The sequence below is a fragment of the Arachis ipaensis genome, chromosome B5, assembly GCF_059453495.1.
Source record: "Arachis ipaensis isolate K30076 ecotype BB chromosome B5, ASM5945349v1, whole genome shotgun sequence".
In the NCBI taxonomy this organism is placed as follows: Eukaryota; Viridiplantae; Streptophyta; class Magnoliopsida; order Fabales; family Fabaceae; genus Arachis; species Arachis ipaensis.
Genome location: NC_142440.1, coordinates 78,850,758 through 78,877,470, shown reverse-complemented (window position 1 = coordinate 78,877,470; position 26,713 = coordinate 78,850,758). Strand labels below are relative to the sequence as shown.

The 26,713-nt window shown below is 39.8% G+C and overlaps 1 non-coding gene across 1 annotated transcript; it reads left to right on the top strand.

Annotated features, from left to right (window-relative positions):
- Window positions 1–7,956: 7,956 nt before the first annotated feature.
- LOC148564712 (small nucleolar RNA R71) lies at window positions 7,957–8,064 on the top strand. Its single transcript, XR_015884769.1, has one exon. It is a non-coding gene; the product is annotated as a small nucleolar RNA R71 (small nucleolar RNA).
- Window positions 8,065–26,713: the final 18,649 nt, after the last annotated feature.

Genomic DNA, 26,713 nt, shown 5'->3' with positions numbered 1-26,713 from the left:
ATTTCCCATTATATTAGCACACATAATTCTATCTTAAGCTAACCAAAGATTCAGTTTGGGATATATAATTATTTTTCTGCTTAAGGGTAGTAATGTGGTAAAATATAGAACAAATGGGATTTAAAGGCTCAAAGTGGCTAACAAAGGTAATTGAAAGGGTAGGCTTAATTTGGATAAGTGAGCTAAACAATTAGTGGCCTCAATCATATGCAAACATATAAATATAATAAACATTGGACATATAGGATGAAACAAAATATATATTACAATCATAGAGAAGTAAACACACAAGAATAAAATAATTATGGTTAAATAGTGTAACCATGCATAAAGGCTCGAATCTCACAGGTTGTGTATTCTTTAGCTCAAAAATCATGTTTCAAATACAACTTCAAGCAAATTTAACATAAAAGTTTTAATTAAAATTAGTGAAATTTTGTTCCAAAAATAGAGTCTTAGAAGAAACTTATTGTCTTTTTAATCAAGTAGAACATGCATGCAACTAATCTATTACTATGCAATTTATCCTATTCTACAAAAGAAAAACTAACTAAATATCCTAATTTATTGGTGTTTAGGGAAGAGAAATTACCTCCGGAAGTCAGGTACTGACCGACCTCCCCACACTTAAGGGTTTGCACCGTCCTCGGTGCCATCTGTCAGAAACAAAGGTGGGCTGGTAGTAGTATCTCCACAGTCTGGGCCATCATGGCTTCCTGTGCTAGTAAAGGACGTGGAGTCCGGGGTGTCTGAGTCCTTGAATTTTCCCATAATCAGCTCCTTGAGGTATGTGAATCGGCGCTTGTTATGGCGCTCTCTCATCTTAGCTTTGTGTTCCTGCCGATCCAACCTTTTGAGTATCTGATGGAGCAGTTGGTCTGTAGTAGGTGCTTGTGGTGTTGAAGAAGGTATATCTTCAACCGGTTTAGTAGGATGGCTTGTGGCAGCTGGTGGAGGTCTGATGTATTTCCCGTTAGGGACATACTGATCATCCCGTGGAAGCATGGCTTTGGTGTCCCCAGCTCTGTAGGAGACTCCAACTGCTGAGACAAGATCTGAGACTAAGGCGGGAAAAGGTAAGTTGTCCGCAATTTGTACGTGTCCCATGGCATTCCGGATGTGTCTTGGTAGGTTCAGAGGTTGGTCTGTAAGGATGCACCATAGTAGAACGGCCATGTCCGCAGTGAAGGAGGACTCGTGAGTGCTCAAAAAGACGTAATGAGACATGATCTCTGCCCATACGTGAGCCTCCAAGGTAAGTGCTGAAGCCGATATTCCCTTAGGGCGGGTACGATGGTATCTGTAGATCCAACGGCTGCCAGGTAGTGCGATAACTCTGAGAACGGCGTCCCAGTCAAATTGGTACATCTGGCGCTTGAGTGCGGCTTCTTGAAAGGTGTCCAATCCTTTCGGAGTAGGGGGAAGATCTAGAGCTCTTTGAATGGCCTCTTCTGTAATGGGGACTTGCTTCTGACGGACAAAGACAGACTGCAGGGTTGGCAGGTGGAAGTTGGAGTAGAACTCGACTACCCAAGAAAGATTGACATGCCTCGGCTGTCTCTGTAGGAAACCCCATTGTCTTTGTGCAATTTGCGGCTCAACAAAGGTAGCAATATGGTTTGGGAGGAGAAGAAGGTATTCGTTGTTGTAACTCCTTTCTGCCAGGATGGGGAACATCTGCTCACAGCAGCGATTGGGAAATCGCGCAGTGTCCTTTGCTGGGAAGGCTTTTTCTTTATCATCAACCTTTATAATCCTCTTAGTTCTTTTTGTTGAGGGTTTAACCGCAGTTGAAGAGGGCTCTGCCACTAATGCTCTTTTTGTTCCTCTTCTTGCTGGTGGTTTAGGAGTAGCTTTCTCTTTTTCTTTCTTGGTGGCCATCCTGAAAGGGAGAAAAGAGGAAGTATGTCAAAATGTCAAGGGGTAAAGCAAGGAATATGATGGTATTGGTGGCAATCAATGCACATTAAAGATGAATGAAGTGAACACATAGTCATGACTACATGTGAAAAGTTCATCAAAGGGAATAAAGCAAGTGCATGTTTGGGTAATTAGATGCAAGATGTTTATTGGCATGCCGGCAAAGGCATGAGTAGCATAGGTCAAGCATCACTCGTAACAAACCATCACATTTGTATTGACAATTATTTTCAACAAATAAAATATGAAAGGGGTTTTGTGAAAAATAAGCATTTAATAGTAGAATAGAATAACGTAGAAAAATGCATAATGCTATATTGGCCTTTTCACAAACACATAGCATGCATGGTAAATAAGGTATAGAAAGTATTAAAGTGAACATGCAAGCAACCCTTTAAAAAGGTAATATATAATTGCCAAACAATTTTACAACGATCCACAAGCATATAATGAGAAATAATGACTCAATTAAATTTCCAACACCAAGTAAAAAGGAAAAAGAAAGAAAAAAGAAAATATGGATAATGAAAGTAAAAAGAAAAGAAAAGAATGTGACATATAAAAATAAGAAGAATAATAGAAAAGTAAGGGGGGGAGAAGAAAAGAAAACATTGTTAATGGGAATGAGAGAGAGAGAGAGAGAGAAAGAGTAGAAAGGGAGAAAGAAGGAAGAAGGAAGAAAGAAGAAATAAGGGGGAAAAAAGAGAAAATAGGATTTGGGGAAAAGAAAGATAAGATAATTGGCAAATCAGGGAAGCTGCGGCGCAAGCAACGCAGTCGCGTGGGGCACGCGGTCGTGCGAATTGTGCTTATAATAATTGACGTGATCGCGTTGGTCACGCGGTCGCGTGACCCGTTTTATGCTACTGGCGCGAGGGCAGCCTCGCGCTTGCACAACTCTCTGTTCGAAATTTTATTTATTGCCAAATCTGGGGTGACGCGATCCCGTGGGGCATGCGATCGTGTGGGGCATGCGATCGCGTGAGTGGCCATGAGAAGGATATGACGCGGTCGCGTCGGTCACGCGGCCGCGTGGAAAGAATTGTGTGTTCAGCACCAATCCAGCACCACTCTCGCATAACTTTCGGTCGTGCACCCTTTTTACGTCGAATTCCAGGGCAAGCGGCCGCGTGAGTGATGCGGTCGCGTGGGAGGCCAATGTTCCCATTTGACGCGGACGCGTCAGCGACGCGGTCACATGGGGCGATTTGTGCCACTGGCACGCCTCCAGCCACGCTCTTGCGGGACTCTCTGTTCGTTTTATTATTTCCTCCCATCTCCTGTGACGCGGACGCGTCAATGAGGCGGTCATGTCGCGTAAATTTTTTTTTAAATATGTAAATGCAGATGCCCAAAATGTACTGATAAAGAGAAGAGTTATTGAATAGAGAAAACTAAAAATAAAGAAAAGAACGATCATACCATGGTGGGTTGTCTCCCACCTAGCACTTTGCTTTAAAGTCCGTAAGTTGGACGCTCCACTAGCTTAGGCTTCGGCTATGTGGGGATCTTCCAAGAGGAAGATCTCGAGCTCCTTGTTTTTCTTCAGCTTCTCGCCATGGTACAGCTTTAAACGATGTCCATTAACTTTGATAAGTTCAGAGCTTGAAGGATGGCTTAGGTGATAAACTCCGTACGGTTCGGCCTTCTCTACTCTGTATGGACCTTCCCATCTTGATCTCAACTTGCCTGGCATTAGCGTCAGTCGAGATTTGTAAAGGAGGACTAAATCCCCAGGTTGGAACTCTTTTCTCTTGATGTGCTGATCATGTACAGCCTTTATCGTCTCCTTGTAAAGCCTTGAATTCTCATAAGCTTCTAGGCGAAGGCTTTCCAGTTCTTGCAGTTGCAACTTCCTTTCAGTTCCGGCTTTCTCAATTCCCATGTTGCACTTCTTTACTGCCCAAAAGGCTTTGTGCTCTATTTTAACAGGGAGATGACAAGCTTTGCCATAAACTAAGCGGAAAGGACTCATCCCAATGGGTGTTTTGTATGCTGTTCTGTATGCCCAGAGTGCATCTTGTAGCCTAGTGCTCCAGTCTCTTCTATGAGGTTTGACTATCTTCTGCAAGATACGCTTTATCTCTCTGTTTGACACCTCGGCTTGCCCGTTAGTTTGAGGATGGTAGGCTGTTGCAACCTTATGAATTATCCCATGCTTCTTCATTAATCCTGTTAGTCTTCTGTTACAAAAATGGGTGCCTTGATCGCTCACGATTGCTTGTGGTGATCCAAAGCGACAAATAATGTGGTTTCTCACAAAGGAAACAACAGTGTTAGCATCATCAGTGCGGGTAGGAATTGCTTCCACCCATTTGGAAACGTAATCCACAGCTAACAATATATAAAAATAACCATTAGAATTTGGAACTGGACCCATGAAGTCAATGCCCCAAACATCAAAAATTTCACAGAAAAGCATAATTCGTTGAGGCATCTCATCCCTCTTGGATATATTACCAAATTTTTGGCATGGGAAAAAAGATCTACAAAATTCAGCAGCGTCTCTAAAAAGTGTAGGCCACCAGAATCCACAGTCTAAGATTTTTCTAGCTGTTCTTTGAGGGCCAAAATGTCCTCCACTCTCAGACGAGTGACATGCCTCTAAGATGGACTGGAATTCTGATTGAGGTACAAACCGTCTAATTACCTGGTCAGCGCCACATCTCCATAAATATAGGTCATCCCATATATAATATTTAGACTCGCTTTTCAGCTTGTCTCTTTGATGCTTAGAAAAGTTTGGAGGAAAGGTGCGGCTAACTAGATAATTAGCTACAGGTGCATACCAAGGGACTACCTCAGATACCGCTTGCAGGTTATCAAATGGGAAATTATCAGCTATAAGAGTGGGGTTATCTGTAATGTGCTCAAGGTGACTCAAATGATCTGCCACTAAATTCTGGTTACCACTCCTATCCTTAATTTCTAAATCAAATTCTTGTAATAGCAGTATCCAACGTATAAGCCTTGGTTTGGACTCCTTTTTAGCTAATAGATACTTTAGAGCTGCGTGGTCTGAGTACACTACTACCTTCGTACCAAGTAAATAGGCTCTAAATTTATCCAGAGCAAAAACAATAGCAAGAAGCTCTTTCTTAGTAGTAGTGTAATTGGACTGAGCGGCATCTAAAGTTTTAGACGCATAAGCAATAACAAAGGAGTCCTTACCTTCACGCTGAGCCAGTGCTGCTCCTATTGCATGGTTGGAGGTGTCGCACATTATTTCAAATGGCTGGCTCCAGTCTAGTTCTCTCACAATTGGAGCCCAAGTCAGGGCAGTCTTCAGCTTATCAAATGCTTGTTTGTAATCCTCACTGAACTCGAACTCAATATCCTTCTGCAGTAGTCTAGATAAAGGAATTGCTACCTTACTGAAGTCCTTAATGAATCTCCTGTAAAAATCTGTATGGCCAAGGAACGAACGGACTTCCCTCATAGAAGAGGGGTAAGGTAAACTAGAAATAACATCCAGCTTTGCTGGATCTACAGAAATGCCAGTATTAGACACAACATGTCCTAGTACAATACCTTGTTTTACCATAAAGTGACATTTTTCAAAATTTAATACAAGGTTTGTACTGACACATCTATCTAAAAAATAATAATGTGATTTACCTGACAGGCAATCCAGCATTTGATCAATGAATGGAAGAGGATAGTGATCCTTACGAGTGGCCTGGTTGAGGCGTCTGTAGTTAATGCAGACCCTCCAAGCGTTCTGAACTCTGGTTGCAATGAGATCTCCATGCTCATTCTTCACTGTAGTGACTCCAGACTTCTTGGGCACCACTTGTACTGGGCTTACCCATTCACTGTCTGAGATGGGATAGATGATATCTGCCTCAAGTAGTCTGGTCACTTCCTTTTTGACAACCTCTAAGATAGTGGGGTTTTGTCTTCTCTAGGGTTGACGGACAGGTCTTGCTCCCCCTTCTAAAAATATTCTATGCTCACAGACTTGAGGGTTGATGCCTACTATGTCTGACAAACTCCAACCAATTGCCTTCTTGTGCCTCCTCAGCACACTAAGTAACTGCTCTTCCTGTTGAGAAGTGAGTTCCCTTGCAATGATAACTGGAAACTTCTGCTCGTCCTCAAGGTAAGCATATTTGAGGTGTGGAGGAAGGGGTTTTAATTCTAACTTCTGATCATGGTCAGGCTCTGGGTTGTCTGGAGCTGGTGACAAAGGTAAAGCACTGTCATTGTCCTCTAAGAATGTCCCCACACTTGGACCTTATCCTATGTACTTCTCTTCAAATTCCTCATGGTGAACTTCAGCCACGGTTTCATCTATGATGTCACACTGGAGGATAGAATGATCCTCCGGAGGATGCTTCATAACTCCATTCAGATTGAAGATTACTACTCGGCCATCTATTTCAAAAGAGTATGTTCCTGAAAAAGCATCTAATTTGAACTTCGAGGTCTTCAGGAATGGTCTTCCGAGTAGGATTGATGATGGCTTCTCTGAGTCATTTTGGGGCATCTCCAGGATATAAAAATCAATGGGAAATGTGAGCCCCTTAATGCCCACTAATACATCTTCAATAACTCCAGCCACTGTAATAATGCTTTTATCTGCTAACACAAAACGAGCTGCCGACCTTTTTAAGGGAGGGAGGCTCAAAATATCATATATAGACAAAGGCATCATACTCACACATGCTCCTAAATCATACATGCAGTCAGAAAATACCACACCACCAATAATATAATTAACCATACAATTAAAGCAGATATGGAACTACCTAAAGGAATAGTTTCTAATTCATTAATTTTGTCTTTATGTATACATAAATCTTTTAGAAACTTGGCATATTTAGGTACCTGTTGAATAACATCAAAAAGAGGAACAGTTACCTCAACTTTTTTGAATATCTCTACCATTTTGGGATCAGGTTCCAGCTGTTTCCTGGGCTTCCTTGCAAGTTGTGGAAATGGAATGGGAGTGGTGTCTTCTGCAGTGTCTGTGCCCTTTGGTGCTTCCTCCTGTGGTTGAACTTCTTCTTTTTCATCTATGTCCTGTATGTCCTCTTCCTCTTCAACATCTTCTATTTCCACTACCTCTTCAGCTGAGGCGTGTTCTGGTGGGCTTGGCTCCTCCTGATTCCTCTCCTGCAGTGTGGTTCCGGACCTTAGGGTGATGGCATTAATGCCACCCTTTGGATTGGGTAATGGTTGAGAGGAAATTCCATTGGAGCTCAAAGGCTGGTTATTGGAGTTATTCATTTATCCAATCTGTGAGACAAGAGCTTGCAGGGTAGAGTTAAGACCATTTAGTGTAGCATAAAGGTTATTTTCCATGGTCTGTTGTCTTTGATCAATAGATTATAGTAAGTCATCATTAGCAGATGAAGAAGGATAAGTAATTTGAGAGGTCTACTGTTGGATATTCTGTGGTCCTTGTGATTGCCTCAGGTGAGGTGCTCTGTAAGGCTGGTTCTGGTTCTGCTGCCTGTTGTTGTTGTTATTCCACCTCTGATTTCCCTGATTGTCTCTGCCACCTCTGTTGTTGTTGTCCCTCCAATTCTGGTTAGAATTGTCCTACCATCCATGGCTGTAATTGCCACCTTGATTGTACCCTTGGTTGGGGCGTTCATAGAAGTTATGAGTGGCTGCCACAGTGTTGTCTTCCTACTGGAGCTGTGGACATTCGTCAGTATAATGGCTATAATCAGCACAGATTCTGCAAACTCTCTGTGGGACTAACTGTTGGCTTTGCTGTGGTGGAGAAGGTTGAGCTTGCTGAACTTGTTGTTGATTCAATTGCATCTGCTTCAGCAAGTTGGTCATTTCACAGATACTCTGAGTTAGAGCAGCAGTCTCTCTGCTAGAGGATACTTCTACAAAGGCTTTTGAATGGCCTTGTTTTTGCCTGTGATTCCGAGTAGATTCAGCTAAGTCGCTGATCAATTGCCATGCCTCATTAGTGGTCTTGTACTTTTTCATAGACCCATTGCTAGCACTTTCCAATGTGGTCTTATCTTGGGGCCTCATGCCCTGTGTGACGTAACCGAACAACACTATCTTGTCAATCATATGGTGGGGGCATGCTTCCAGAAGATTATTGAAGCGCTCCCAGTATTCATAGAGAGTCTCAGATTCGTCCTGAACAATCATGGAAATGTCTTTCCTCAGTTTATCAGTAACTTCAGCTGGAAAGAACTTTTCCAAAAATTCTCTTCTAAGTGTATCCCAGTTGGATACAGTTGTTGCGGGTTAAGTGTAGTACCACTCTCCTACCTTTTCCTCAAGTGAAAATGGGAAAGCTTTCAATAAAATTGAAGTTTCATCTGCACCATCATGCCTGACAGTAGAACAGGCTGCTTGAAAATCTCTCAGTTGCTTGATAGGCTCTTGAGCAGGTAAGCCACGAAACTTGGGCATCAAATTGAGCAGTGAAGTCTTTATTTCAAAGTCTGTAGCCACCACTGAGTGATGCGCTTGAAATGGTTGCATTGTAAAATCAGGGGGTCCAGCCTCCTGGATAGTAACTCTCCTAGGTTCTGCCATATCACCTACACGTAAATCAACCGAATCAGTAGAACGGGGGCTGATTTCTTCCTCAAATGACGTTTCAGATCCGCCATTAGAGAGGACTAACCGACGCCGAGCTTGCCTTATTCGTGAAATAGTTCTTTCAATCTCAGGATCGAATACTGGCAAGCTTGGATCAGGAAGTGAACGCGTCATCTAGCGAAAGAAACAAGCAGCTCATAGTAGCAAGATAAAATAAAATGCAAATAAATAAATTCCAATTAATAACTTTAGCACTCTATTGCAACTCCCCGACAACGGCGCCAAAAATTGACGTGGCGGAAATTGGCGAATTAAGAATTGTTATGAGATATGCGTTGCAAGTATAGTTCTTAACCAACCAGAAATCCGCTTATCAATTTAGAAGGGTTGTCACAAAAATCAAAATTAAAATACTGGGAGTATGAATCCTAGGTCGTCCCCCAACGAGTTGCAGAAAGGTGTGCTATTTTATTAATCAGATGTTTTCAAAAAGGGTTTGAGTTGAATAAACAGGAAATTAAATTGGAGAAATTAAGTAAGTTAAATAAAAGCCTTGACTGGGAGTAGATTAGTTGGAAGCCCTATTCTTGTTGAAGTACTCTTAAGATTAATTGATAATTGAAGGTTGTTCTGTTTAGTTATCCTTTACTAGGTAAGAGAAAGTCAAACAAGTTGGAATACTGTTTCTATTCACAAGTTCCAATCCACTCAATTTATTGAACTTTTATTGAACTTTACTTTGGGGTATCTTTGTCCCCTTTTTATTTCTTTTTCTCTTTTTTCTTTCTCTATTTTATTGAAAAGGATTAGTGTCAGTGACTAGAGAGCATTCCAACAATAAACCCGATTACAATTTTTCTTTTAAGCATCCCAACTCAAGGGTTCCTTTCAATCAACTCCCCATCAAGTTAGGAAACTACTCGCTCATTGTGAATGTAGAACTCATAACATAGGAAAGGGAATTAAAGAAAGACATGATAAATAAAACTCAAAGGAATCAATTAAAAATAAAAGTAATTCTTGTATTAATAAATTCTAAAATAATCCAATAGTAAAATTGAGTAAATTAAAGGACATGGAAGAGTAAAGCCAAGTAAAGAAAACGAACTAGAATGACAAAGTCTTGATGAGGTAATAACTCTTCTCAATATCCCAATGCAAAGAGCAATAGAAATAAAAATCCTAAGAATTATGAATGTGTAGAGAGAAAACCTAGAGGAGGAGTAAGACTAGATCTAAAAACTAAAAATTGTGTAGAATAAATGTTGTTCTTGGTTTCTGCATGTTTTCTGGCTCTAGTATGCTTTTTTGGGCCGAAAACTGGGTCAAAACAGGGCCCAAAATCGCCCCCAGCGAATTCTGCAGATTATGCAGATCGCGCACGTCACGCGATCGCGTCATTCATGCGGACGCGTCATTCGGCATTTTTCTTGCCACGCGGGCGCGTCGTCCACGCCTCCGCGTCACTTGTGCTATTCCAATCCGCGCGGTTGCGTGAGCCATGTGGCCGCGTCACTGCGATTTCCTCTCTTTCACGCGGTCGCGTGAGCCATGCGGCCGCGTCACTTTTCGCTGGTCATCTCCTTAATTTCCTGTGTTCCTTCCAATTTTGCAAGCTCCCTTTCCAATCTCCAACTCATTCATGCCCTATAAAGCCTGAAACACTTACACATAGATCACGGCATCGAATGGAATAAAGGAGAATTAAAATACATAGTTAAAAGTATCTAGGAAGCAAGTTTTCAATCATTCAATAATTTTAGGAAGGAAGTATAAATGCATGCTAATCATATGAATAAGTGGGTAAAGATCATGATAAAACCACACAATTAAACACATTATAAACCATAAAATAGTGGTTTATCAGTTTGTCAAAATGCTTGAATGGATGTTAGAGTAGAATTTTATGTTCTTGGCTTGGGAAGGTAACTTAGTAATTCATGAGTTACTAATGTCCAAGTGATTGATAGTTGGTAGCCATTGACTCTAGCTCTCATTAATTCAATTAGTGAATAGCTAGGACTTATGTACTTGGATTGATATAGCTCATTTGAATTTCTTCTACTTGTTAGGGGATGATTTAATGGGATTAATCCTTGCAATTATTATATTATGGTTAGTGATAAGGATAGAGATCCTTGACCACCATACCCTGCCATGACCTTTTCATCATTTGAATTCCTTTACCACTTACTTTTCTTATCTCTTATTCAAAACCCCAAAATAAACATGGCCATAGCCAATAACAAGAACACTACCCTGCAATTCTTTTGAGAGACGACCCGGGGTTTGAATACTTTGGTTATTAGATTTATTAGGGGTTTGTACTTGTGACAAACAAATTTTTGCATGAAAGGATTATTGTTGGTTTAGAAACTATACTTGCAACGCGATTTCATTAGTGAAATTCTACACCATCAATTTCCACTCATCAAAATGGCGCCGTTGCCGGGGACTTGCAATTGTGTGCCTCGTTATTGGTTATTGTATATATGTGAATATTGTGAATATGTTTGTCTTTTGCCCGGTTGTTAGTTCTTATTAGCTTTAGGAAATACTTAGTTAGTTTGTTTTTGCTTCCACTATGAATTCTCACCCTTTTGGCTATGAGTTTGGTTCTAATTGTGTTGTAGGAAATGTGAACTTCAATGTGATTTAAGAAAATTGTCGTGTCGGTCTAGATTTTCTTCTTATAGAAAAGAATTACTTCGTTGTAAGCATAGTTCTAAACCAACAAACAATTCTCACATAAAAAATTTTGGTTGTCACAAGTACAAACCCCAATGAAAATTAACTGAAGTATTTAAACTCCGGGTCGTCTCACAAGGAGTTGCAATGAAGTGCTCAATTATTGGCTATGAGGGTGCAAGGGGGGTTGATTTGATAAGAGGACAAGAAAATAAATGGCAAGAGAAGTAATTCAAACAAGCAATTAAGGAAAGCAATTAATAAAGAGAGACATTCATGGCAAGGTTTGAGATCATATGCTTTCTATCCTAGTCATTAATCATAACAATACTTAACAAGAATTTATCTTATTTCATCATCCCCAATGTTGGAAGAAGGTGTAAGTTATCTTCCATTAGAGAGTCAAACAAGACTAGTTAACCTCAATCCAAATGTCCTAATCAACTTACTAATGGAATTAGCAAGAGATTAAAGTCAATAGAAATTATATTAACTAACAACTCTAGATCACCAATCTAAATTGGGTATTAATGACTCAAGATTGCCCAATTATTCTTTCCAAGCCAAGAATGCTCAAAATTTACTCTAAAGCCTAACCAAGCATTTTGTCAAACACTTGGAAGGCATAAAAGGAAAGCATAGTAAAAATGCAAGAATAATAAATCTACCAACTACCAATTACAAGAAAAGTAAATTCACAATTCAAATCATCAATAAAGAAACATCAAATATCAAATCTCATTAAAGGAAAATCCAAATCTAACATGAGTTCATCATCACAAAAGAGAGCAAAAAGGGAAATTAACACTACAAATCATGAGAATGAAAGAGTAGAAGCATGAAATTGTAAAGAGAACAAGATGAAAACATGTAATTGAACCTAAATCTAGAAGAGATTGTCCTAACCTAATTCTAGAGAGAAGAGGGAGCTTCTCTCTCTAGAAACTAACCTACATGATGCTATACTACCAAACAATTGCTCCCCCTTTGCTCCCCCTTCACAAGGGTATGAACATTTATTCAATGCAAATAAACTATATGCACCTACCTACATGCATCCAACTAAATGCAATATGACTCTATCTACTTGGTTAAAAGTAAATCAATCCCCAAGAACATATATGCACGTGTAGGGGTAAGTAGAATGATGACTCATGAATCCTACCAATTCAAATATCAAACTGAAGTACAAGTAGACTTGCAAGAAGAAAAGCTCATGAAAGCCGGGAACAAGGAATTGAGCATCGAACCCTCACCGGAAGTGTATCCGCTCTAGTCGCTCAAGTGTATAGGCTCGATCACTCAATTCTCTTCTAATCATGCTTTCTTTTTAATTCACATTCCATATGCATTGTAATATAATTCTAATACACAACCTAGCTACCCATGATTCCCACTTTTTTTCACATACTCATGCATTCTTTTTAATTCACATTCCATATGCATTGATTTTTATTGAACTTTACTTTGGGGTATCTTTGTCCCCTTTTTATTTCTTTTTCTCTTTTTTCTTTTTCTATTTTATTATATATATATATACATATGTTTTTTTTATCATTTTTTTCTAAAGTATATACAAATGCATCAATGCATATGGTTTTACATATAGTGCATGAATATGTACCCAATTTCCAATATTTTCAACAAAAATAAAAATTACACTTTTACCTCAACTGTTGTCCCAAGTTTCCCATACCCAAATGATACACACCCTCACTAGCCTAAGCTAATCAAAGATCCAAATTAAGGACATTTATTATTTTTCACTTACGGGTAGTGATGTGCTAAAATTAAGAACAAAAGGGATTAAATAGGCTTAAAATTGGCTAACAATGGTTGATGAAAGGTAGGCTATTTGGTTAAGTGAGCTAATTGAAATGATGGCCTCAATCATATAAATGTATGTATACATGGAATAACGGACATAAAGAATCAAACAAATCAAAGATTACAATCATAGAAAGGGAAAAATACACACAAGAATGGAAAATAAGTGGTTATATGATGTAACCACACAATTGGGCTCAAAACTCACATGCTTGTGTTCTTAGCTCAAAAACCATGTTCCAAAATACATTTTTCAAGCAAGTTCATCACAAAAAAATTTTTCAAATTGGTAGGGTGCCCTAGAACAATTTTTCTTGGAAAAGAAATCATCACCCTAACCAAGTAGTCCTAACATAAAAAGAAATTGTGAAATATGTACAAATTCTAACTAATCATGCAACCTATCATGCAATGCAACAACTAACTAGCAAAGGAAATCAAGAATTGGTGTTGAAAGAAAGAAATTGTTACCCATGGAGATCGGTCGGACGACCTCCCCACACTTAGAAATTTGCACTGTCCTCGGTGCATGCAAAGAAGAGCAAGGTGGACGGGTTTCTATAATTGATGAGCTTCCTCAAAGGATTGTGCGAATGAACTTGTTTGCTGCCCCATTAGAAGCTTTTCCATTCCTTTCCTTCTTGGTAGCCAACCTAAAAGGAAAGAAGAGGAAGGAAGAATTAAACCTATGACAAAGATATCAAAGCAAATAGAACATAGGCGGGGGCTAATGCCAAATAAAAGTAGGGTTCTCACTACATGTTAGCTACGCATTTGAGGGAGAAAACAATATAGGCAAAGGGCATATCAACTAATTCTTGATGCAAGAGTAAAGTCAAAGCATGAAGAGCACTCAAAAGCATCAAGTTCAACTAGAAAGAGTGGGTCATGAAAGACATGCAAGTTCATATCAATGCACAAAGGATACAAGGATCATCAAGGGGTAAGCATTGAATTAGAGATTTCATTACCCATCAATATCAAAGAATTCAAGAAGCACCAAGATTAACCAAGAAATTCTCAACAATTGAGTAGAAAAATACAACACCATTATTCAAATAAGAAACTCAAAAAAGAAGGTAAAAAGAAGCTATAAAAAATAAAATAAAAATGCAAAGAATAAAAGTATGCGAATGCAATGGACAAAAGAAAATGGAAGATGAGAAAAAAAACTCTTTTTTTTACCAGCGCAGACGCGTCATGCACGCTTACGCACCGATGCGCAGTTTGGCCGAAGGAACAAGCGACGCGGACACGTACAGTACGCATACGCGTGCTTGATGAAGTTGGCGACCGATGCGGACGCGTCACGTACGCTTGCGCGTCTGGTCGCAGGCACAGAGTAGGCACAACTTTGGCACAACTCTCTGGTTTTTGTACCAGGAGGGTAGGTGGCGCTATCGGTGCGCGCACGCACAGCGTGCGTGCGCGTGCATTGCACAATTAGAGTCAACGGCGCGTACGCGCTAGGTGCGCTCACGCGCGGGTTGGTTTGTGCCTTAGGCCCAATGTTCGCACAGTGCAGGCCTAACTCTCGGGTTTTTGGCTGGGGGTGGAATTTTTCCATCCACGCGTACGCGTACATGGCGCGTCCGCGTGGATGGTCGAAAATGCTTGAGGCGCGCGTGCGCGCACTCTGTTTTTCAAAATTTTTCCAAGTTCTTGCACCAAACCAAGCCTTCCAAACCTCCAAACAGCTACCAAAACACCCTAAAACCTTATTTAACATATTATACTACCAAATATACTCAACAAACTAAATAAAATATGAAATCAAACCTATTCTACCAATATTTACAAAAGAGAAAATGAAAAGAGTTTACCATGGTGGGGTGTCTCCTACCTAGCACTTTTAGTTTAAGTCCTTAAGTTGGACATTTGGTGGGGGTCCTTGCTAGGGTGGCTTATGCTTGAATTCATCCTTGAATCCCCACCATTTCTTGTATCTCCAATGTCCACCGGGATCCCAAACTAGGCGCACAAGGCCTTCAAGTAAGCTTAGGTAGATGACAAAGCCCCAAGAGTTTTGATTGTTGAAATGAATTCCGAGGTCCCAATCCTTGTTCTTGCACCCATCTTCTCGTTGACTGCCATAGTTAAATTTGGGTGACAAGGCTTGTGAATTCTCAATTAGATCTCCAAACATTCTCCTAGACCCATGCAATTTGGTTTTACACCAACCATTGCCATTCAACTTTGAGCATGCAACCATCATGAACTTAGAGTGATGTTTCCAACCACTAACCATCTCCCTCTTACTCTTAGTTCCACAAAGAGCTCTAAGTTGCCCATCATTCTTAATTAAACCATATTCAAGTGGAAAGTAAAGATTAGAGATAAGAATTTTACCCACTTGAATGTTATGTTGGATGGTGACTTAGGAAGGGGGACCTCCCCACACTTAGACAATGCGAGGTCTACTCCCTTGTGCTCTTTCTTGATTACCTCCACCTCTTGGCAAGCTTCTTCAACTTCAACCTCTTCCTCTTGACAAAGTTCTTCACATTCAACCACCTCTTCACCAACTTCTTCTAGCTCTTCCCCACTCTTCATTTCACAACATGGAGGTAATGTGAAACTTATCTCAACATTTACTTCAATATCAATAGAAGAAAATTCCTCAAATACCAAAGGATCATGTGTTGGTGTGGGCTCATCTCCAAGAGGAAGATTTGTTATTTGCTCACCTTCTTCTAATTCTTTATCATTTATTATATGCTTAGGAGATTGCGCACCCTCCTTAACATTGCCTTCAAGCTTAATGGAAGAATGTTCAACAACTTCCACAAGATCATCAACAATATCACTTGGTGTGGAAGTGTTTTCAAGCTTGAAATCCACCTCTTGTTCAACTTCCTCTAGCTCTTCAACCACTTCTTCTTCATTAACAATCTCTTTACTCTCCACTTGTTGCAAGACATACCCCATCTCCTTGTCCTCATGTTGAGATTCTAAAATCTCCTTCATGCTCCTTTCTTCGGTTGATTTCTCACATTCATCCGTGGAGATGCCTTGCTTGTTGCATGAGTCCCATGAGTCCAAGTTGGCTTTAATTTTGGCAAGGTTAGCCTTGATAGTTTTGTTTCTCTTTTGGGCTTCCTCTTGCTCTTTTTGACGGAATATCGCTTGAAGCCGATCCATTGCTTGCTTGAGATGATCCATTGGCTCTTGTTCCACTTGGCTAGTATAAGCAGGATCATATTGCTCTTGGATTGATCGATATGGGTATTCTTCCATAGAGGGTTGTGGTGGAAAGGGGAATTCATTTTGTGGTTAAAAATTATCATACATGGGAGGTGATTCATCTTGGTAAGAATAGTGAGGTGGTGGTTCTTGAGGGTATTGAGGGTTGAATTGGGATGGTTCTTCATATGGTTCATATGGTTCACAAGGTGGTTGGTATGGTGGATATGGGTTAGGATCATATGGGGGTGTTTGGTGGTATGAGGCTTGTGAGTGCGGTGGTGCAAAACTTTGTTGGGGAGGTGGTTCATAGGCATGTGGTGGTGGTTGTTGACAATCACAATAAGGGTCACCACATCCATTAGATTGATATGCATTAGGATTAGAATTATACCCATAAGAATCCAGAGAGTAGTTACGTTGGGGTGATGCTTGGACGGCTTGGGTGGCATAGAATGCCCTTTGGTCCTTGTGTATCTCCGTGAGGATAGTAGTCATGTCCCCAAGTACTCTTGTCAGACTTGATTCGGAAGGAGGTTGTTGCCAAGAAGGTTGTCCATAAGATTGGGGCTCCTCCCACCTTTGATCTCCAAATCCTTGATGCATGTCCTCATTAAAGCTTTCATTTCCTACAACATAACTCGAACCAAACTCATAGCCAAAGTGATGAGAATTCATAGTGGTAAGAGAAAATAAAACAAATACTAATAAGAACTAATAAAAACTAACTCCTAAAATAAGCAAAAACTAGCAAAGAAGCATATTAACATATATACAATAGCCAATAACCTAACACCATTGTAATTCCCCGGTAACGGTGCCATTTTGATTTAAGAAAATTGTCGTGTCGGTCTAGATTTTCTTCTTATAGAAAAGAATTACTTCGTTGTAAGCATAGTTCTAAACCAACAAACAATTCTCACATCAAAAATTTTGGTTGTCACAAGTACAAACCCCAATAAAAATTAACCGAAATATTTAAACTCCGGGTCGTCTCACAAGGAGTTGCAATGAAGTGCTCAATTATTGGCTATGAGGGTGCAAGGGGGGGTTGATTTGATAAGAGGACAAGAAAATAAATGGCAAGAGAAGTAATTCAAACAAGCAATTAAAGAAAGCAATTAATAAAGAGAGACATTCATGGCAAGGTTTGAGATCATAGGCTTTCTATCCTAGTCATTAATCATAAAAATACTTAACAAGAATTTATCTTATTTTGTCATCCCCAATGTTGGAAGAAGGTGTAAGTTATCTTCCATTAGAGAGAGTCAAACAAGACTAGTTAACCTCAATCCAAATTTCCTAAATAACTTACTAATGGAATTAGCAAGAGATTAGAGTCAATGGAAATTATATTAACTAACAACTCTAGATCACCAATCTAAATTGGGTATTAATGACTCAAGATTGCCCAATTACTCTTCCTAAGCCAAGAATGCTCAAAATCTACTCTAAAGCCCAACCAAGCATTTTGTCAAACACTTGGAAGGCATAAAAGGAAAGCATAGTAAAAATGCAAGAATAATAAATCTACCAACTACCAATTGCAAGAAAAGTAAATTCACAATTCAAATCATCAATAAAGAAACATCAAATATCAAATTTCATTAAAAGAAAATCCAAATCCAACATGAGTTCATCATCACAAAAGAAAGCAAAAAGGGAAATTAACACTACAAATCATGAGAATGAAAGAGTAGAAGCATGAAATTGTAAAGAGAACAAGATGAAAATATGTAATTGAATCTAAATCTAGAAGAGATTGTCCTTACCTAATTTTAGAGAGAAGAGGGAGCTTCTCTCTCTAGAAACTAACCTACATGATGCTATACTACCAAACAATTGCTCACCCTTTGCTTGGACTTCAATTCTGCATGAAATACACTCAGAAACAAGTTGGATTTGGGCCTGGGCAGCTCAGAAATCGCCCCCAGCATTTTGCCTTTAAGTGAGTCGCGTGCCATGTGTGTGTGCGCGTCGATTGGCTTAATTCTTCATCTGTGCGGACGAGTCATGTACGCATGCGCGTGCCTTGTACACGTGCGCGCCCATCAATGCATTCCCAATCTTTGTTTCTTTATGCATTCTCCACTTTGTATGCTTTTCTCCTCATTTCTTCCATCCAATACTTGCCTTATGAACCTGAAATCACTCAACAAACACATCAAGGTATCAAATGGAATTAAGGTGAATTAAAATCACCAATTTAAGGCCTAAAAAGCATGTTTTTACATTTAAGTATAAATTAAGGGAGAATTACAAAACAATGCTATTTCATTGAATAAATATGGAAAAAGGCGATAAAATCCCCTAAAATAAGCAGAAGATAAACCACAAAATCGGGGTTTATCATAATGACCACATGTATCAAGGACAGAGCCAACAAAGATGGGAGAAGCCTCAAGGAATTGATCACTGCTATTTGCAACAACCTCCGGATACGTATAGGTATACTCACCATCCTAATGCATGTCAATTCAATGGCTATGGTAACTCTTTTTGTGACAATCAACAACCACCATCATATGCCTATGAATCCTATCCTCAACATGAACCTCAACCATACTCACAAGCCCTTCCTTACCGAACACCTTCCTACGATCCATATCCATTATATGACCAACCACCCATACCATATCCTTGTGACCATTATGAGCAAGAACCTTTAGAACCACCTCAATCCCATCATGATTACTACCAAGAACCACCTCAATACACACCATCTCCATACTCCTACCAAGTAGAACCACCTTCCTACTATGAACCCTTTCTCCAAAGTGGTGAACCCTCTTATCCACCCCAAGCCCCAATAGATGATTCTTTCACCTTGCTACTTCAAGGACAAGCGGATATGTAAAGGAACACACTAGAGTTTGTGACTAACTTGACCAAGGTAGTGCACACTCTAGCCTATCAATGCTTGAACACTCAAGGTACTTCCGTAGCTATATGTGAAGGTTCCAAAGAAGAGCAAAGCATGGAGGAGAGATTGGAAAGTCCGGTGGAGAAAGAGGAGTTGAGTTTTGTATTGGAGCAATTGGAGGAACCTACGATTATTGAAGAAAAGGGAGACGTGGTTGAAGATTTCGGGGATGCAAAACCTCCATGGGAGTCTCAAAAACCTCCGAAAAATATCCAAATTGAAGAATATGAAGAGGCTGATCAAGAGATGGATTCAATCATCAATGACTTTCTATCCAAAATTGAATCACCTCCCGTTGGACAAGAAATTAAAGTTATTGAAGACAGCTCCAAGCCAAGTGACATTGGTGACCTTGTTGAAAACCCTTCCACTGGATGTGAAGCTAAGATTGAATTAGACTTCACACAACCTCCAAAGCTTGATTCGATTGATGATGAGGAGGAATTGAAGGAAGTTGACAAGCAAGAAGAAATTGAAAGGAATTGTCAAGAGGCAAAAACAACTAAGGAAGAGCCTAAGGGAGTAAATCTCGCATGGTCTAAGTATGGGGAGGTTCCCCTTCCTAAATTACCATCCAACACAACATTCAAGTGGGTAAAATTGTTTCCCTTAAGCTTCACTTTCTCACTTGAATATGGCTTGATTGAGATGGATGGGCAACTTAGAGCTCTTTGTGGAGCTAATGGTAAGAGGGAGTTGTGTAGTGGTTGGAAGTTTGGTATTAGGCTCATTAATTTTGAACTTTCAAGGCGTAGGGACCATGGTTGGATGAATGCTACTTTGTGTGGGTCTAGGAGGAGACTTTGGTGTGCTAAAGGGAATTCTATGTGTCAACCACCCGGATGGAAGAACCATAACAATCAACTTCAGAACGGGTGCAAAAATAAGATATGGGATCCCAGATTGAAGCATGACAACCAACTTTGGGAACTCATATCTTGGGTTGAACTTCACCCAAGTTTAGTGGAGATGGTTGGAATTTCTATCAACCATTTGAGGAGCAAAGATCTTTGGAGATTCAAGGATGAGTACAAACATAAGCCACCATGACAAAGAGCCTCCCAAATGTCCAACTTAAGGACTTAAAATAAAAGTGCTAGGTGGAAGACACCCAACCATGGTAAACTCTTTCCATTCTCCCTTGTGGATTTGATTAATAAGTGATTTGAGTTGCCATTGTAAGTAGTTTCCTCTTCATATCATTACTTTAATAACTTGGTTGCTAGTGCTTGTGATGCAAGTTTCCCTTGCTTGTACTTGAAAATCCTTCAAAAGCTAAAAATATTTTTTTTTGGATTTTTCATTCTTGGTTGGTCTTGGTTTGTAGGTAGTATTAGGGGGATTTTAAGCTGTTTTTAGTACTTCTAAAAAAAGGGGGCGGGACGCGTACGCATGCTGTATGCGTATGCGTCGATGAGTGAATGCAGCCCCGTATATTTTCCAGAGAGTTGCGCAAGTTTGGTGCGAACGTTGGGCTTTTCGCACAAGCCGCAACCCACATGCAGGTGCAGCACCCGTACTTCTACCCGAGAGTCATGCCAACTTGGGGCCAACGCTGTGCTTCTGGCCCAATCCTCAATGCACGCGTACGCGTATAGCACGCGTGCGCGTCAACGCATACTCTCTCCCACCGTGCTTAAGCGTACATGACGCTTCCGCTCCCATCATCTTTTTGCCCACCCACGCGGATGCACAATAGACGCGTACACGTGGATTCAAAATCATAACCCCCAAGGACGCAGAAGCCCTAGCCATTCGCGCAATCCTCATCCTTTCATCTCCAATGTTCCACTGCTCACTTCTCCTCCCCCTAATCACAGAGCCCCTATAACTGCTGCCCCAAGCTCTGCAACCACCATACGTTGACCTCACCACCGCCACCGCCACCCTATTCCCCTCTCTCTTCTCTTTCTTCTTCTCTTCTCCGTCTCTTCTTCGCCCTCTCTTTCCTTCTCCGCTCGTTTTCTCGCCCCTGCCACCGAGCTCCATCGCGGCCTCAATTGCCGCCGTCGCCCCTCCTTTCAACCACCATCAATCATCACCACCAACACATTTTCTTCCATTTTCTCCCCTTCCCAGCACCTCCGTTCTACCACCGCGGGTCACCAAGCTACCACTGTCCTTGGGTGGCACTATTTCCTTTTACCACTCGTATTCCAACTCTGTTTCTGCTACTGCTCCCAGATGCCTCTATTTCAACATATTTTGCCCTGTTTTTCACTTTTCTTTTGTCAATTCTATCCTGTAGTGTTAGCTGTTTCTTAATTTCTATTTTGCTTAGGTTAGATAGAAATGCATGTGGTTAGGTAGCTAGGTTGTGGTTAGAGGATTCTAGGCCTAATAAGTGCTCCGTTCTTGTTATCCGAATTGGCTAAATTGAAATTGTTTTGTTGAATGGTGGTTGATGTTACTGTTCTGTACATTCCTGTCATTGCTGTGTTGGCTTTTGGTTCATATATTGTTTCACTGCTGCCTTGCTGAGTAATTTTACCTGATGTCGCCTAAACCATATGAACTTGCTGCTTGTTACATATTTGATGGATCATACGTGTTAATTTGCTGCTTTTTGTTACCCGGGAACCTCCGAATTACTGCTGGAATGCTGCCAAAATTTCTAGAAATTGTTTTGTTCTTCAAGTTGTGACCTAGGAATTGAACTTGACCCTTTTGACTTGGAGATTTACTTCACTTACGCCAAGTTCAATTCTTAGGCCACTTTGGTTGGCGTTTTTGTTTTTATTTTGTTTCCCGTTGATACGCATTGAAACATGTTAGTTCAAGGAATTATTTGTCGGATTTCTGTGTCAAATAGTACCTTGCCTAACTCATCAGTTTGAACCTTCTTTTGCTTTGATGGAGGAAGAAATCAGCCAATTAAGAAATTATAGTAAGAACAGCGTTGTAAGTACAGTTCTTAACCGACAAAAATCCGCTTATCAATTTAGAAAGGTTGTCACAAAATTAGAATAAAAATAATGGGAGTAGAAATCCCAGGTCATCTCCCAACGAGTTGACAAAAGAGTGCTATTTTATTAATCAAGAATTATTCCGAGAAATTTTAAGAGTTGAAGAACAGAAAATTAAATGATGGTAAATTAAAGTAATGTGGATTAAAAGAGATTTATATATTCAAAATAAAAAGTCTTGACTGGGGGAAGATTAATTGGAAGTTCTATCCTTGTTAGATTTTTCCAAGTATAGTATCAAGAGGTTGTTGTTTTCACTTAGTTAACCCTTACTAAATAAAGGAAAGTCAAGTGATTGAGCTAACTCTTATTCACAAGTCCTAATCCTCTTCCTTGGGAAGAATTAGCGTTAGTGCCTAGAGAGTTAGCCAACAACTTCTAATTTAACTAATCACTTGAGCATTCCAACTCAAGGGCCTCCTTTTAATCAACCCCCAAGTCAAGTTGGGGGTCTACTCCATTGACATGAATATAACATTCACAGAAATATAAGAAGAAGACATGATAAATTAAATAAAATAGGAATTGAAAATTAATTAAAAGTAAAAATAGTTCTTTGCATTAATAAATCCCAAAATGCAACATCCTTATCTGAACAGGGTTAATAAGTAATTGATGAGAGAGCTTTTGCATGGTCTAGAAATTTGCGGATAAATCCTCGTTGCAAGTATAGTTTCTAAACCTTCAAAAGTCCTTTCATACAAACGTTTTGGTTGTCACAAGTAACAAACCCCTTAAAAATTGATAACCGAAGTATTCAAACCTCGGGTCGTCTTCTCAAGGAACTGCAGGGAAGTATGTTCTTATTATTGGTTATGGAGATTGTAGATTTGGGGTTTCAAGAATGAGGAACAAATATGACAAATAATTTAAATGGCAATTAAAAATAAATAAATAACTGTAAAGCAAACTTTTGGCAAGGGATGAGAAATTGGAAGTCCAGATTAGTTACCCTTCTCAATAATAAAGAAGATTGTATCTTAATTCTACTTAGTTGACCTTTACTAAAGCAAAGGAAAGTCAAGGGACTAATTAGCTTGATCTTCGAATCCTATTTATTTCCTAAGAAAAAGTTGGGATTATTGAAGTTCAGTTCAATTAGCAAAGATAACAGTTATCAATTATATTGATCTGAGATAAATCCTGAGTTACTGATTTCTTAACCAAGACCAAAAGGGAAAAAGTAAATCTATTGGAATAAAGATGTCTTCAGAGTAAAAGCAATAATAGCATAAATAAAAGAAAGCAATATTAAACTGAAATACCTCAAGTAATATTAATTCAAAAGAGTAATCTGTAACATGGAAGAATTCATAAACTAAATTGGGAAAATAAATAAAAATAAAGAACTTGGGATTGAGAGTCACTCCTAAAACTAAGAGAAGTCCTAAATCCTAAGAGAGAGAGGAGAGAACCTCTCTCAAAACTAATCTAAATCATGAGAAGTAACTAAATTGGCGAGCTCCCTTTGAATGGATGCATTCCCACACTTTATAACCTCTGGTCTATGCCTTCTGGACTTGGATTTGGGCCAAAAAGGGCTTCAGAAATCGTTGGGAGCATTTTTTGCAATTTCTGGTGCGTGGCCTCTGTCACGCGTCCGCGTGGGTCACGCGATCGCGTCATTCGGAGCTTTTCTTGTCACGCGGTCGCGTCAGTCATGCGGCCGCGTCGTATGTGTTTTGCTTAAGGCGCGCAGTCGCGTCAGTCATGCGGCCGCGTCACTGTTGATTCGCGCTTGGCATGCGTCCGCGTTGCCCATGCGATCGCGTGGATGCCAGTTTCTTTAGAAACTCCGTTTTGTGCTTTCCTTCCATTTTTGTATGTTTCCTTTTCCATCCTTTAAGTCATTCCTGCCTTAGAAGATCTGAAACTACTTAACACACTAATCACGGCATCAAATGAAAATAAAGGTAATTAAAATAATTAATTTTAAAGCATAGGAAACATGTTTTTCACATACATCACATAATAAGGAAGGGAAAGTAAAACCATGCAATTAATATGAATAAGTGGGTGAAGGATTGAATAAATCACTCAAATTAAGCACAAAATACATCATAAAATATGGGTTTATCAACCTCCCCACACTTAAATAATAGCATGTCCTCATGCTAAATCCAAGGCAAAAAGTTAAGGTTAAAGTGGTGGAATGTCATGCAATGCAACCTAATCTAAATGCAACTACCTAGATGAATGATGCATCATGCAATTCTAATTTTGATTTACTTGAATATAAAGCTTGTATGTAGTTAAATTAATTCACATTCTCAAGGAGTCATGTATATATATAGCCAATCCTTAGATAGTGATAAAGTGCCTTTACAATTGAGATGGGAGTGAAAGACATTTTAAAAACTTGCAAGACAACTAACAATTTAAACAGAGATAAATGTTAATGAGCTATTGAACCCTCACTGGATCTTGTGGTTACTCTCTAATTACTCAGTGTTTATTGGGTTAATCACTCTATTCTTCTTTTTATTCTCTCTTTCTATAACTTTGTTCTTCATCTAACCAATCAACAATCATAGAATATAGTCATACCAAAAATCACGAGGTCTTAAGTAAGGTTGTAATGGGGCCAAGGTAAAGGTAAGGGTATATGTATAAGGCTAAGTGAGCTAATAAGTGAATCCTTAATTAGACTAAGATCTCACGTAACATACATACTTTCTAAATCAAAGCTTCTTTACCTATTTTTTCCATATTTTCCCACTTTTGATGTTACATGCTCATATCTCAATATTTATTTTTATCCCATGTGCATTGCTTTATTTCATAATTGGGGAATTCTTTTTGTGTCCCCTTTATTCATAACACTCTCTCTTTTTTTTTTAATGCACATGGTAATTTAATTTCTTTCACATGAGTATGTTTCCCAAAAATTCTTATTTTGAAACATCTTTATTTTTTTTCAACATTCTACCCTTTGTTTTTATTTTTCATGTTCCCAATAGGTTTTCCCACATTTAAACTATACATAATTTTCTATCTTAAGCTAACCAAGGATTCAACTTGGGATTTTATTTTGTTTTTCTGCTTAAGGCTAATAATGTGGCTAATAGAATAAAAGGGGATTTAAAGGCTCAAGGGGGCTAACAAGGGTGATGTAAAAGGTAGGCTATTTTGGGATTAAGTGAGCTAAAATCAAATAATGGCCTCAATCACTCTCTTGGTATGTATCTACATTCTATAATCAGACATATAGATTAAAATAAAGTAGAGAACACCAGAATATAAAAGAAGGGCGGAACACACAGGAATAAAAATTATGGTTTGAATGTAACCATACAATTAAGCTCAAAACTCACAGGCTATGTGTTCTCTAGCTCAAAAATCATTTATCACTTATGTATGTCATGCAGGTTTAGTTAAAAATTCTCATTATTCTCAATGTAAAACTTATATTAAATGGCTTTAAAGTTCTAGTGTTTCTCCTTGATGAAGTGTTGTTAACTAACATATAATGCTATATATACAAGGTGTGGGTTGTTTTGATTCTGTTAAAGTCTCTAGCTTACTTCTTTTTTCTTTTCAATCTATTCTGAGTTATCTTATGCTAAAAAGGGTAAACTATACTAATCAATCCACAATTTCTATAACTAATAAGTTAGAATTGCAACTAAACTAAGTGGCTAAAATATGAACTAAAAATGCAAAATGCAGAAATGGAGTAAAAATACATGAAAGTAGCAATGTATAAGTACTCAGAAAATAAAATAAAAATAAAGAGAAAAATACAGAAAAATATCCAAAATAAGAGAAAAAGAGTCTGTAGTGGTTCACCAAAATAATACGCCAGAGATGGTGACCTCCGCACACTTAAAATGTAGCATCGTCCCTGATGCTCACTCAAGCAGGGTGTGAAGGAGTGTCATCACTGGATGGGATGGTAGCTGGAGTCTCTGAGGTGGTGATCTGAGGGTCTGACTGCTGTGGAGGAGGTGCTGACTGAAGAGGGATCTCAGGGTCTACAGCCTGGATCTGGGGCGGAGCCTCCTGATAGTGTGCTGCCTGCTGGGTGCCTGCCTGCTCTGCCTCCTGCTGTGGGTGGGTCTCTGCCTCGGGCGCATCCGCCTCCTACTCAGATGCCTCGGATGGTGTGTCAGGCTCGGAGGGGATGTCGCCAGATCATATCATCAGCTTCAGGTGCTCATAGCGTCGCTTGTTGCGACGCTCCATCTGGTCAAGCCGTCGAAACAGGCGGTGCACTAGATGATAGATGGGCTCTGGGGCAGGTGGAGGTGCAGTGGTGGTGGAAGGTGTAGCTGTAGAGGAAGAGGGGCCGGCAGATGGTGTGGCAGTGTCACTAGGAGCAGTGAGGACTGGAGGTCTGTAGCCCAAGGCCAGAAAGTTCCTGCTGTGCGGGATGATCTTCTTGCATTCTGCAGCAGGTGGCCTCTCATCAGCATCCTCCCAGGGCACGTCAGCTCGACGGCCTAGCTGTGTGATCAAGTATGGAAAGGGAAGAGTGCCTCGGACATGGACCCTGGCCATGTAGAACCGGATAAAGCGTGGCAGGTACAGGTTCTTACCCTCCATCACACACCATAGGATGGTGATCATAGCGGCAGGTATATCTGTCTCATGAGTACTCGGCATAACGAAGTTGCTAAGTATCTGATGCCACAGCCGAGCCTCATCATTCAAGTATGCCCGCTTGATTCCCTTGGGCATGGTG